This window comes from Erithacus rubecula (assembly GCF_903797595.1).
Source record: "Erithacus rubecula genome assembly, chromosome: 5".
NCBI classification, from domain to species: domain Eukaryota; kingdom Metazoa; phylum Chordata; class Aves; order Passeriformes; family Muscicapidae; genus Erithacus; species Erithacus rubecula.
In genome coordinates this window covers 35,118,374-35,133,586 of record NC_136687.1, presented here as the reverse complement: position 1 = coordinate 35,133,586, position 15,213 = coordinate 35,118,374, and the positions used below count along the sequence as shown (strand labels likewise).

General features: G+C 35.4%; 1 long non-coding RNA gene across 1 annotated transcript in view; it reads right to left on the bottom strand.

Annotated features, from left to right (window-relative positions):
• Positions 1-3,496: 3,496 nt before the first annotated feature.
• LOC306802398 overlaps positions 3,497-15,213 on the bottom strand; it is a 34,697-nt gene continuing 22,980 nt past the window's right edge. The window contains exon 3 of the long non-coding RNA XR_013774350.1: positions 3,497-3,658. This is a non-coding gene — a long non-coding RNA (uncharacterized lncRNA). The remainder of the gene's footprint in view (positions 3,659-15,213) is intronic.

Below are 15,213 nucleotides of genomic sequence, written 5' to 3'. Positions count from 1 at the left end.
TTAGCAATACATTCAATTAATATCCCCAAAGTGAGTCTGTTTTACAGTGATATCAATTAGTGAGTGATTTCTCCTGGTCCTAATATCAACTCATGAACCTTATATTTTTTCTTCCATCTCCATTTGCAGAGAGGAGTCACAGAGAGGCTTTGGTGGGTGCTTGGCATTCAGCCAGGGTCAAGCCACTGTAGCTACTTTTATAGATAAACAATCATTTTTGTTGCTTTAATTCCCAAACTGTCCTTCACATGCATTGCTGTTCATTGACAGTTAGAATGAGACTTGATGCAAAAGGCTAAGCCAACACTCACAAAGTGGGGAATTACATTTTCTAGGTCATTGTGTCTTTCATTTTCTATAGAAGAGCCAAGGCAACTACCCTCAACCAGATGTTAGACTTTGAGCCAACAAAATTTAATGAAACATCTCCCAGGCACAGCACAAAACTTGCATTCTTGAGGCCTTTCAGACCTTTGTTTTCAAAGTTGGTCCACTTATGCAGTCTGCAGAATTCAGCTATATAAGTTTGAGTTGACCTGATTGAAAATCCAGTCCAGTGGAAATGAGTCCAAGTCAGAACTTGGGTGAAACAGGGGAAGGTGCACAGACCATGAAGCTGCTCTCCTGACCAGCTGGTTTTAGTCTGTCTGACAGAGACATTATTCATTGTAGGCACACACAACTGAGGTGCCATTTCTGGTTTCATTTTTTTCTAAGCGTTTGGTTTTGTCAGTGATATTTATAAGGGGATTTTTATGAGTTTTGGATATTGTTGTGGCATGATTTTTTCAAAGAAATTTATTTATTTACATATTTGATTAATTTTCTGGTTTTTCAAGATTCCTTACGTCAAAAAGAAAATAGTATCTTCAAGCTGGCAATAATAATAATATTTACCTAAAACAGAGGCTGGTTTTTAAAGATCATGAAGTCAACACTACAGATAAGCATTGCCTTCTATGGCAATTGCAAAAATATTCATGAACATGGTGGTTATTTTTATTTCAGGTCAGTTTCTTTCACATTTTAGCTTGCTTTGACTTTGTGTAAACAGTGTCAAACACAAAAGGCTATTCCTAACATGGTGAAAAATGTTTATTAATTTAGTACCTTCCAAGAGATTGATTTGGATGTGTCTATGCATTTTATTAAAGCTAATGGCACCAATGTTTCTGATGCTGAAATTAGTTTTGGAACAATTTTCAAGCACTTTTTAGAACATCTTATTATCATCCCTCTAATCGTGCTTCTCCATTGCTTAGATGAAATGTCAAATATTATATGCACATGTTCATGCTGTAAATCTCTGATTATTTTACATGTTTATTTGATGGTCAGAAGACCATGAATCCTGTTCTATTTTATTATGCTTTGATTGCTTTGTCGCACCCTTTGCAAAGGGATATATCTGTTTCATCATTTTTAAAAAGGTTAATGTGACCATTAATCTCCCTTGAATGTATGCTACACACAATATCTGCTTTATTGCATGCCCATTACAGAACCAAAGCTTTTCACATTTGATCAAAACCAAATAGACTGTCTTTCCTCTCATCCTCTCAAGACCCTTTATTTGCCTGAAAACGTAACGCAAGTATTTTTTTATAATTCCTTTAGTATTTTCGGTGAATTAACTATCAGGTAATGTAAGAGTATCTAGAGAACAGAATAAATTTCCTCCTCTACCAGTCATAGCTTAGTTTAAACTGTGCTAGCAATGCTACTTCAGTGAAAGAGACTTTTAATTTATAGACTCAACTCTTGATATTCCTCTGAAGGCAGAAACAGGATTTACAGTTTTCTTCATTAATAATAGTGTGTCAGGTGAGAAAAAAAGACACTGTTATGTGGAACATTGGCAGATGCCAGAAACCCTTAGATAAGGCTCTTCCATGATCCATTTCCATCTGTGGGCACCCAGCTTTGTTTCTGAATTATGGAAAATGTTGTGAATCACCTGAGCTTATCTGTTGCAGGTGAGATGGAGAGCTACAGCAGTAGGTGGTGAGAAGACCTAGATATTATAGATATAATGGGTGCTATCCATGCAGTGCCTATTATCTGCAAGAATGGATTTAGTTTATGGAAAATCCATCAGTTGGTGCTGGAGATTGGGCAAGAGACAAGTCAAATCAATAGTTAAAAAATGGCCCCATAGATCATCAAAGGAACTCTAGTGAACTTGAAAGCAAGGACACCCTCCAAAGAAGTGAGCTGTTGGTGCAGATATTTTCAAGGTGTAATGCACAGAACTGTGTGCTGCCTCACAGATGTGATGGCTTAGGGGCAGAGTATGGTTCAATCATGGCTGCATGCATGAACTCTGCTGGGAGGATTCTACAAGTGTCTGCTTTTCTGTTTGTCTCTTTGTCAAACCAGCGCAGATGCTTTCTTATCTTACTTTCCAGCAGCAGTGTTGTGCTTAAATCATCTGTAGATGCCTTGCAACATTGACAAGAAAAACCTTATCTATTCTTGATTAGGTAACCACTGGGAATGGCAAAGCAATGTATTCATTACTTGTTTTGCAATCCTTTTCTTCTCCAGAGTGTTTTGTTTCCATTGAAGTGCAAATAATACTTTGTTTTACATTGACCATGTGAGCTTTAGAAAAGAAGACTCACAAATACTTGAATCTATTGAAATATGTTTTCATCTAGTTGGGACTTTAGTGGTGTAGGAGAATTGCAAAAATACTTAACTCGGGAAGGAGAAAATGGCACAGTTGATCTATAACTGATAGACAGTACCAGCCAAAATAATGTTGTTCAGGTTTTCCTATTAGAAAGTTCAGCTGGCAAAGCCTACTTTTAAGAACAAGAAACAGTCAAATACAGCATCTACTGTTCAGTTTTGGAAGGCACATCAGTATTTGCTCTGGGATATTGTACTAGCTTTTCAGTTTATTAAAAAAAACCAAAAAACAAAAAACAGCCAGGAAATTGCCCTATGTATTACTATAGTATTAATTAAAGATAACAAAAAGTTTCAGATAATTGAAATTATCTTTTTAGGAAGACCAATATGTGTGACACTGAGAAAAAGATTCAAGGCTCCTTTCCAAATTGAACTTGTTATATTATCTTCCTCTATATGTTAAAAACAGGAAGGATCCCTCCTGTGCTTTTCAGCATTTTAGTTACTTTGCAAGCATAGTAAGCATGCCTGCATATCCATAAACACAAAAGGGAGGACATGTCATCAGCATTTTCAGCCTTATTTATTACCAAGCATGTCCCAGGGAAAACTAAGTAAATCTATGCTATTATGAGTAAACGTTTCAGATCCTGAAAGAAAAATATTAATTTTTCTTCAACTACTTTATCTTCTTGCTTGTCCTCCAAAACAGACTCAGTTAGGACTAATTCTTCATCTCAGCTATCTATTCATTGCCCTCTGTATTTCATTCAGAATCCCAGGGGTGTCTTATAAAGGCTAGATTCAGAGTTGCTTAAGATTCACCCTGGAAAATGTAAAAAGAAACAGAAAACGTATCTACTATCCAACCTGTTTTATTCCCTGAAGAGAGGTCACTTTCTGATCCAAGAGTTGTTTTTCTTTCTCTTTCAGAGGAAGTCATTAACCCCAAAATATACCTTCAATTGCCTTGTGCATTGCAACATATCCAGACAATTGAATGCCTCTTCAAGACTTCATCCTGTGTTGCAAGAAAGCATTAGGAGACAAAGATCAGCTTCAGCATAATACTTATCCTTTCAATAACTTCTCAATTTTTTTTAATATAGAAAAAGGAAAGAGAATATTTATGGTGGTATGATATTCCCAATATGAAAAAGTCCTAAGGTTTTTAACAACCTTTGTTAATCCCATTGGAATTAAATTAGAAATTAATTTTTAAGAAAAAACATTAAAGGCATTTTCATCTAGAAAGGATCTAAGCCAGGATTTCCTGATGCTCAATAACTTGGACTCTCAAAAGGCTGGAAAACATTTGGATGGATGGGAAAATAAATTGTAGAGTCTCCCAGTTAACTTAAGCCCCTTGAAAAAGAACAGCAAAAAGACCAGTTTTTGCAGATTGCCTATGCAATATTAAACATCAGAAAAACTGACCCAAAAAGCACTCTCATCCTTACCTGTCTTTTTTGTGGTTTTTCCTGCTTTCACCTTCCCCTCTATACACAAAGCTTTGATGAAGAGGAATGAAGGGACAGACCTAAAGACAGATTTGCCTGATGGTACTGTAGCAATCAAGTTATATCTTTGTCAAAGTGACATCCAGCAGAATGCACTGAAGATCAGTTAACAATATGGCAAAAATACTTCACAGACATTCTCTGCACTGCAGAGAATGATCAGGGACTGGCTGTTGCAGAAGCAACCTGTTGGCCAGAAAACTCCAATAATTTTCTTTTTTCACCAAGAAGTTTAAGGAAATCTATGTTTCTTTTTAAGACTAAGAGACTAGCTCTGATACTGCTGGTTTTATTTTATTTTTTTATTTATTATTTTTAGTCTGCACATGTGATTGCTTCTAAAATTTAAAAGTGATTTTATAATTCAGTAATGGAGACTGCTTAATTTTTTTTTTTAATTGAACAAAAAGAGTGCTCTGTACTAAAAAAGTACTTCCAGTCCAGCCCTATTCATAGTGCTTTTTGATTGCTCCTGGAGATGTTCTTTGGATGAAAGCTCCTGTCAAACTCGATAAAATGACTGACAAGGCCAAATTGGCATGCATTAAGGGAGATGACAAGAGAGAAGCTTAATCATGCCTGTACCAATAGATTGAAGCTGTTTCAGTGATCACACTGCCATCCTGTGTGTGTCAGTAAGGCTTCACTTTCATCTCTGCAGAAAAAGCTATGAGGCAAAAAGGCAATTGGCCTTGATTGCATGCTGAGAGAGGCCAAACAGAAAAGTAAAGCTTTCTTGGCACTGACAGCATAAGGGGTCAGACTAATACATGCTGCTTTGTTCCACAAAACAAATGGGTAAATTCTAGTAAAATGCAGGAATTAATTATTTTGGTTGAAGAAGGCTTTGAAGTGTATCCATTGGCTCTCTCAGTCCCTATTCTTGACCCAGTTCTATAAAAAAAAAAAAAAAAAAGTCAGTGTTAAGTGTAGAATGTTGTTAGATGGACAAAACCCAGTTGAGTAAACATCAGGTTGGTCCTATAGAATGGCTATTAGTACAATACTTTTCCTACAACTGATATTGAATATGAGCTGCTTATTAAGGAGAGGTTAGCCTATCCCTCTTTCATAGTTCCAAGAGGTTTCTTTGGACATCCACCATGAGGAATTTGGGTTTCTCCATAGCCACAGCCTATACTGAAGGTTCAAAAACTCTCTAATGAGAATTTTTGAGCAACATAGCTAGCAAACCTTTAGCCTCTTGGGGTAGTATTGGAAATGCAAGAGTCCAGCTTGCAGATAAAACTCCTGAGTGTCTCCCTCTGTCATGTTGACATTTTACATTTTAGTGTGCCAGGATAGTCATGATAGGAGCATTATTCTAAGAATCTGGAGGCTGTCAACTGTAATACAAGACAGCTATGGAAGCAGATTTTATTCCATGCACTACAACTGGCCACCCTTCAAGTATAGGTGGGTGAATTTGAAAGTTGAGTTGTCTTCTTGGATATTGTTTCTCTGTTTTCTTTATTTTCAGTAAGTATTGATTAGCATTGTTACATAAACATTACATAAAATATTACATAAATATTGCATAAAAATAATCTCCACAGGACATCTGCTTTTCTACAACCCTTTGCTAAATTCATAGGAGAGTTGAAAATGCTAAAATAAGTACTTATTCTCTGTGTTTTGAAAGAGAAAAAGATGCTGCTGTGTCACACAGGAGTTTATCTGGAGTTCTTAAGTCTAGTTTCAGTCCTCCATTTGGGACAAAGCAACAAAGCTGAGACATGAGAGACAGAATCATAGGTAGAAATTCTTTGCTTTTCTCAGTTGTTTTTTTTTAAATGTTTTATTACCAGAGGGCTGGGGCATGGGCAGGGGGGAGGGGGCAGGATGTTGCTTCTCCTGTTGTTTCAAGGTCCATTCTCGTATTTCTTACTTTTATTTTAATGTTTGCAATTTTTTCCCTTCTGTTTCTGATCTAAGTGTGATTCCCATTCTTTCATTTCTTTGTTCTTTGGTTTTGCATACTGTAAGAGGCACTTCATGCATTCAGAGGAATGATCCCTCTTTTTTATAATAGGTCATCAATGCTTTTTACTTACCATATTTTCAACCTCTCTTTCAACTTTACCAGCAAATTCCCTTCTCTCTAGCTACTGTGGGACTTTGTCCTCAGCCTTCTGCTTTCAATTTTTTTTGACTTTTGCTTATGGGGTTTTTTTCTATTATTTTTGACCTGGTGTCATTCATCAAGCTGACTCTCCTTTATGATATAGGATTATCTTTATCTCTTGCTGCAAAAACTGCACAAACCTTCTGCTGGATAGTGGCTACTGCAGCATATTTCACTGATATGTTTTTTGTTCTTTCCTACTCTAACTAATGCTCCTCATTTTCTTTTCTCACTCCACTCACCATGGCTTTTTGCTGCACATTTTTAATAGTATTAAGATCCTCGGGAGGTTTCTAAAGTCTGGTTAGAGCCATGAAGGGTCTGATGTGTTTGTGGACTACAATGCTATTAAAAACATATTTGCTATATATTATAAGAAAAGTTATGTCAAATTATAAGAAAAAATCTTTATCTAAGATACAGGGAAAAAACCACCCCAAATTCTTTTCTCATGACATATAATATATTCTATTCATTAATAGAAAGGGCTCTTTCTTAGGATAGAACCAACTTTCAAAGATGACAATTCCTAAAATTATTCATTAACTGTAATGTGCGTGACTCATTTATTGCTGACAGCCTGAACTGTAGCAGGCTTATATAAACACAAGGCTTTAATAATGCTCAGTAGGACTAGGCTATTAAAAGTCTTAGTTGATATCTCTTTTATGATGAGGATTTTCAACAACTTTGGATTATGTCCCACCAAAATTCAAGACCAAAGGGATTGGTCTGAGATTCTGCCACTTTGACATTTACTAAATTCCCAATCCTATAGAGTCACTGTAAGTGTTAACAGGTACTTAAATGAAGTTCAGGCTTCACTCATGAGTCTTTTTCTTTCATTAACCTTAATGGGCTGTGAATCAGAGCTATTGAGCAATGGCAATGAGAAATCAATTACTTATTATAAACAGGTATGGTGTGTGAGGCAGAGACAGATCCTACCCTTTATTTTATGCCTTCCTACATCTCTCAGGTTTATTTTTCAGTTATAAGTACATAAACATAGTAAATTATGTGGATTCAGAGAAACACAGATCAGACTCAGAGGAGTCCCTTTAAAGTGGTAACCAAGTCTACCCAACACATATCTTGTTCAATGAATTAGCTAATAGTATAACTTAGCAGGTGGTAAATGAGCTAATAAAATATGTAATATATTTCTATGTTGGAGTCCAAAACAAGTGTTAAAATAACATTTACCATTATGTTTGTAGTAATTTGTATAAGCTGCCTGGTGGGAGGTGAGTATGCTTCACTATTACAAAAATTGTAACAGGAAAAATCTCATTATTTGTGGCTGGCATGAAAGGAAGTCTGTAAATTTTAACATATTTGTGCTTTAAGAAAGAGCAACCAATCAAAAAGGTCAGCATTGCATGTTAAAATTTAAAGCCCAAGGACTGAAAACAGCATTCTGTGATTCAACAAGCACTGGAGTAATTGATCATATTAGTCAATGATCAACAAACAGAATAGAAGTGGAACACTGTATGTTCTGAAAAATTCATAAAATTAATAACATAATGTTGATTCAAGTAATTTTTGCTGATTCAACAGAATTATAAAACAAATTAAAAATTCAATTGAATCCTAACTGAAAAATCTAAAAGAGAGAGTTATATCCTATGACTGTAAATTCTGCAGGAATGGCTTTGAAATGTGTTAAATGTCATGTAGGGAAATGCTCATGCTGGGCTTCTTTCTGCACATTGATTTTAATGGGATTGAATTTGGGTGAGCAAATGAGGATTGAGCAGCAACTGCAGGATAGAGCTCTGTTTGGTGGCAATGCCACTCAGCTCCAGTCCCACAGTTACTCAGATACACCCAAGAATAGAAGAGTTCCCTAGAATTTTTTCTGAGTATAACAAGTGGAAATATGCTCAATTTTTTTAAACAAAGGGTCAGGTAAATTAATATTTAATTGAATCTGCCCTGACTATTAATGCCTGGGGATGCCTGCTCAGGAAGACACATACACCAATGTTTAAATATAGTCCCATTCCAAGAGGCATTTAAGCATGCACTAACCTTTGAGCTTAGTAACTCCACCTGTGTACATGCTCTCTTCTGCTCCCTTTATCCCACAAGCTACTGCAGTGGGGACCTTTCCTAGGTGTAAAATGTAGATCAGCATCTCACAAATGAGTGAGCCATGCTCCTTTGGGGTGGAGGAATGATAAAGCAATTGAGCTGTGTTAGAAAGACAGTAGCTAGAGGTTAAGTGCCATGAATATTCCTTTTTCCTTGGATTCCTTTTTCCTGCACCCCATATACCTTGATCAGTTTTGGGCTACTTGATTCTAGACTGCAGTTTGTTCAGCCTGGAAAAAAAAAGTCTGCAGTATCAGATAATTGTTTTCCTTCAGTACTTAAAAGCTAAGGAAGAGCTGTGACCAGGCTTTTCAGACAAATAAATAACCCCATTTATTATTAAATGGTTATTAAAATAACCATTTTTCAGTGAAATAAATAACCACAGTAACAAGAGAAGCAAGACGACAAGTTTATACTTTTACATATGAAAAATATTTTTCATTATGAGATTGGTGAGGTACTGAACAAAGTGACACAGAAAGGTGCTGGAGTTTCAGTACGTTCTTTTAATTTTCTGAAGATATAAGATATAAGAGATAAGAGCTATTTTGAAGTATGAAAATAGCACAGAGCTATTTTGTAGTATGAAAATAGGTTTTTAGTATAATTACTAGTATTTATTGTGCAATTAGGTAATTACAATCTTCTCTGAGTATTTTTAATGTTGAAGAGAGAGAGGTTTATATATTCCCACTATCTGGAAGTCAAAATTTGATATACTAGTGTAGATTCTTGTTTCAGCTGTTCATGTTATCACTTCACTGGTTTAGAACACACCAGTAGGTTTCTAGAATCCCAGTATACAGCTTAAGTAATGTCCAGAAGGTACAATTCAGGGTCATAAAGCACCATGCTTTTTACAGACCTCAAAATGTAGATTTTCATAATTTATGCCCTTTTAATTCACAATATCATTTTATATTCCATTGAAAAATAAATATTGATTATTTTGAGTTTTCTGTAATTGCAAGTCATAAATACTCAAAACTCAGAAGCCATTTAATAAGGAATGTTTTCTCATAAACTGGACCATTTAGGAGAATTGAATTGGAATATTGGAATTATTTTTAGCTGTAAAACTCAGATTGCGATTGATTTTGAAATATATTTAATGTAGAACAATGTAAGGGTATTCTACTGAGGAACATGAACATAATGGTGCTGAGATTCTCATTAGAGTTGTAAATGTTACAAAATGAACTTGCTTCTATTCCTTTCACAAGTGAAGACCTATGATTCATAGAAAAGTATTTTCAATAAAAGAACATAGTAAAAGCATTGGTTAGCTTTTATTTGACTCATATTTCCTCTCAGTATAATAAATTTTGGCTCTTCTTTATGGCTATGATGACAAGTGCCTTTTAAGACATTGTAAATGCTCTGTATCTTTATATAACCTTCATGTAATAATTTCTTAATACTCTTGTAGATGAATAATTGCATGATTTATGAAAAATATATTGAGGTCATTTGATAATACAACTAGTTATTAATACAAGAATATTGATACCAACTGGAGAAAGTAATTACCTGGCAACACTTAAGCAAATTCCTTCCAAGCACAGCAAGGCCAAAACACTCTTTCCAGAGGATGTTAATACTGTTTCAGAATTTGATAGGATTTATACCAGAATCTAATGGGGTTTTTTTGAAATAAAAGAAAAATAAGCACTTGTTAAACACAGACAATATGAGACATCTTACACAGAATATTAAGCGAGTAAAAGAAAAAAAAAATACTTAAAACCATCTGGAATTTGGGGAAAAAAAGTTTTAATCACTCCAAAAGACTACTTTTAAAATACTTAGGTAAGGCTGTCATGAATTACTGAAGTTGTAGTATAGCAGTGAAAGCAATTCCTATGAAACACCAGTTTGTTCAGTGATCAAGCATGTTCAGAGCAGAAGCATAAGCAAAGATTTGGTGGAAAGAAAGGGACAAGACAATTCAGGACTCCTGCCCTTCAAAGACTTCCCTTGACTTCATAAATGCTGCCTTTTCTAGGTAATTTACTTGACTATTATCTTTGGATTTTCAGGATTTAATTTTAGGCTACAACCCCTAGACCTGTTAAAATGTTTTCAGGGTATCCAGTCTCCTTAAGGCAAAGCTAGCTGATATAAATGTTTACCTGTCTACTTCTTGCTTTAGCTATTTTTAGTGATTGTTTATACAGCAGGCAAGACAGTCAGGTGTCTCTTCCCCTAGGACAGATACCTCTGTGTTTTTTTGAAGTCTTTTAATGCAAGCTATGAAAGGGCACTGGAATTCTTTTCTGTTTTGAGGATTTTTGGTTTTGTTTCTCTGTTGTCCATTCTGTTTTAAATTTTCACATTTTAATATAACAATATTACTAGGGCTAATGTTGCTCATTATGATTATTTTACTTCTTTCAACCGTGATAGCTCTAGGGCTGGGCAATAAAAATAGTGGAGTTACCATTTGGTAATTGCTTTCACAGTGACAGCAAATAAGAGCTTAACCCACCTTTTCTCAAAATTGCTGGTAGCTGTTTTTCAGATAAAATTGTTTGACATTTAGCTAGAGACATATAGTAAGCAAAATTATATAATCAGTGACAGGAAAGCTCATGGAAGAAAAAATCCTTTATTAGGGATTTGCTCATTAAAAAAACAAAAAGAACCAACTAGAGTCCTTTTTCCTTAAATGAATAGACAGAACAACTGTTAAGGAGGAAGTCAGTGACAATAGAATTGAAATGATGGACAGTAATTTCTGACAACAGTAATTTCAATCTATTAAAATCACCCTGGAAAAAGTACTTTAGACTTTTGTTTGCAAAATAACCCTACACTAGTATAGAATGAATGGCAGAAAATAGGGAAAAGGATGTAAAAGGTCTTATGAGTTGTTAATTAAATTAAATTAAAGTTGAAAGAGGAATTTTTTTTCTAACTACACAAAATATTTAGCCTTGTGAGGAATGAACTAAAACATAATCCTTAATGACAAGGAAATAGAGTGGTATAAAAAGTTGCCTTCTGCCTATTGACATAGCTAGATCAATGTTTGATTAGTTCACAGATGGTAATTGAATTAAAGCTTGGAAGTGCAATGGATAGAGCATTGATTTTTCCTGTTGATTAATCAAGAAGCAACAATTTAGATGCTGAGAGAGAAAAAAAAGTTTGCCAGAAAGTATAATTGCTACTAAAACACACGTTGTAAGGCAATGACAAAATCAATAGAAGACTGAAGCCATGCAAGTCTGGGTACATCTAATTGCTCAAGATTATTCAGTCTAAATTCTATATTGGCTTTACACTACCTATAAACTTATTGATTTCAGCATGAAATTTGGTCTGGTACCTACAGAGCACTTTACTCTTTTTTGTTTTCCTTTCTCACCAGGGCTCTTCCCTTACTGAAATCAATAGCAGAACTCACATTAAATCTCAATAATGCATGATCATGGAATATTGATATTGAGCATCAATAAGAGACATTTGTATGAAAAATGGGAGAAACAATTGATAACAGTGACAGCTATAATGATGAAGCTGTTGCTTTGCTACATTCATTGCCTGGTTTAAATCCATTTGAAAAGAAATCAGTTTACATTCAGAGGGCTATGATAAGGATCAGGATTTGAATGAAGAATCCAGGAAAGCTTATATGTGTATTCTTAACTTCAGTTACATGAGTAAATTCAGCAGAAGTCAAATGATGGTTCATTCAAGTATAAACCCAAGCATGTGTAAAAAGATCTTTTTGCTTGATCTATATGCAAAATATCTAATTACCCAAATATTTAATGCAAATGTCCTTTGGAAGCTTTGCCTTTTTCTCCACGTGACTGTGGATTTTTTAAAGATGTACATTTTGGAGAAGCAGCTTACCATTTTTTTCTTTTCTGAACTCATATTTGTTTGAACAAATGCATCATATTTTAATTTTCTTTCTTTTACTGTTCCAGGAGGCTCCACGATTACTGTGTGATGAGAGTCAGACAGTACTTAAAATGTGGTTTTGTTGTCCCCACATGCCTTTCAAAATCTGTCCAATATTAGCATCTTGTATTGCTCCCCAACTTCCCATTTGGGCTAGTCTGTGCAATTGTCAAACTTTGTAGCTGAGTGACATTTAGAGATGAATACTTCTAATGTTTCCACATAGTGTACTTTGTTCCCTATTGGAACTATAAAGACACTCCTTTATTATGCCTTAACATATAATCATTACCAAAATGGGTTCCATTTAAACAAAAGTACTTTCAAAATCCAAAGCTTCAGATATAATTTGCTGAGGCCTCAGTGGCTGAATGAAAATACCCCTGCCTGTCTATTATGCCAGATGTCCCACTAGAGATATGATAGCTCTTTTCAATCTCAGTGATTAATATACTGTGACATCTATAGATGGATGGGAATTGAAGCTGATTCTATGTTAGAGGATACTATCTGGTAATTTAGTCTATCTCTCAATATACATGCACACACACCTTTTACATATGCAGATGTAAATGGAGTTCTAGTGAATGTAAATGGAGTTCTAATCAGTTTGGCAAAATTTTATTGCAATTAGAAATATTTTAAACCTGCCTTGTTTTTAAACATAGTAATTTTCCTCTAGACATTATCCTGCCTTCACTTGCTAGCCTTCTGAATACCATCTATACTTATATACGTCCTATATTTCATCTAAATGGAATACAGCTGGAAGCCTCCAGTCCATGAATGAGAACTTAAATTTTGAAGGAAAGTATTTTTTTTCCATGTCACAAGAAATTACCATTTTATCCTGGCATTAGAAAATGAGAGATGTGGACTATAGCTACTCATAGAAAATGCATTATTTTGGGAGATTAGGCAAAATCTTGGTCAATTATAGGAACAACACAGAAGTTCAATGTGATCAGAAGTATAGTTTGATTGGGAAAGCTGCAGATGTCCAAGCAGATCATATCACACACCCAGCACCACAGTAGAAAGTAAGGTGATTAACTGAAAACCATGTCTTCTCAGATAAGAGAACCAAATGTGTGAGGTGACTGGGAAAAATAGAATGCAAAGTTCAAAAGTGAGACATAAGGCAGCTCTTTGAATACATCCCCTGTCCTTAAAGAGATTTCTGTGGACAGGAGAATATAAGATACATGTTGAACTTGTGATATTAGGACTGAGTTGCTTTGTGAAAAAGCATTACTATGGAGCAGAGATTGGTTCAGTTGGACATATAAAAATTGCAGAGTGTGCTGAGTTGGAAGAAATCCATTAGGATCATTGAGTTCCAACTCCGGGTGCAGGAGACCCCAGGAATCACACCATGTGCCTGGGAGCATTATCCAAACACTTCTTGAACTCTGTCAGGTTGGTGCTGTGACCATTTCCCTGGGGAGCCTGTTTCAGTGCCCAAACATCCTCTGGGTGAAGAACCTTTTCCTGATACCCAACTCAGCTTCAGACTCTTTCCTCAGTTCCTGTCACTGTCAGCACAGAGCACAGATCAGTGCCTGCCCCTGCTCTTCCCCTCCTGAGGAAGCTGTAACTGCAGTGAGGTCTCCCCTCAGTCTCCTCCACTCTGAACAGACCCTCAGCTGCTCCTCACAGAGCTTCCCCTCAATACCCTTCACCATCTTGGTGGCTCTCCTTTTGCCTTTCCTCTTCAGCCTGGTCTTGGGTAAAGTTATATTTGTGAGACCCACTGTTACCTGTTAGGTAAGGGTCATCAGTTTCCTGGTTGAAAGTCCTCACTATCTTTTCTGTAAGTGCTCTGACTTCCAGGCTAGAGAGAAAAGTTTGGTTTTGTGAGGTTCTAAAGGAGCAAGGCACTCTTTACAGTTCTTTGATTTCTCTTTTGCTATAAATATTCATGGAAGTTCTGGCATCTGTAATGTAAATGCTTATTGACTTAACGAGAAAGAAATAACATTCACATTTTAGCTTTTAATAACAAAATCGTGGTATTTCCCTACTTGTTATACATTTTGTTAAAAATAGTTAAGATAAAACATTTGGGTAAAAATATATCAAAGGTGAGTTACACAGCACAAACAGTTTATGTTCACTAATATTCTTATAAAAATATTTTTTTCAGAATATTTGGGGAATATATATATTGGAAAAAGTAACAGTTTTCTCAAAATCATTATTCTAAACTCAGAAATCTTGATAGAATTTAATATACAGATATATATTTTATATAACATAGCATCTGCTGGGTATATGCCTGCTTCTTATGTACACAAATACATATCTAAAACTGCCATAGAATATGTAATGGGCAGTTATGTTAAAGACCAATTAGAGGTGATGCACAGCAACCATAAAGCAACAGTACATAACGGTAATACCTGAGCAGCTTCCCTTGCTCACAATCACCTCATGAAATCTGCTATGATTTCATGCAAAGTCATGTTAATTACTCCAAATCTGCACTTCAATCACTTCACTTCATGAAGCCTTGGTCTCTACCTGGAAATGTTGGGGAATGTAATTTATTTGTGTGTTTTGTCTGTACAGGGCATGGGATTAGGCATCAGCATCATTACTTGAATGGATGCTGACAAGTGGTCGTCACTCTGGATCTTGAGTCTGTTGCCCTTTGATCTAAATATGGATACCTAATTATTGTCCCCCTTCTTTAAAGGTTTTCATTCCTGGGGATGGATATGAAATCCTGTCTGTTACTGATAATTAGTGTGTACTGTATTGTGACTGTTGCTTCATTAACCAAAATAAGTTTAGGCTTTGATTTATACTGTTCATTTTAGATGCATTCCAGTATCTCATTTATATTTCTTAGTTTAGCCACCTAATGGGATACAGAGTTGGTTTCCAAATTTCTATTTAGGTTGATGCCCTGAT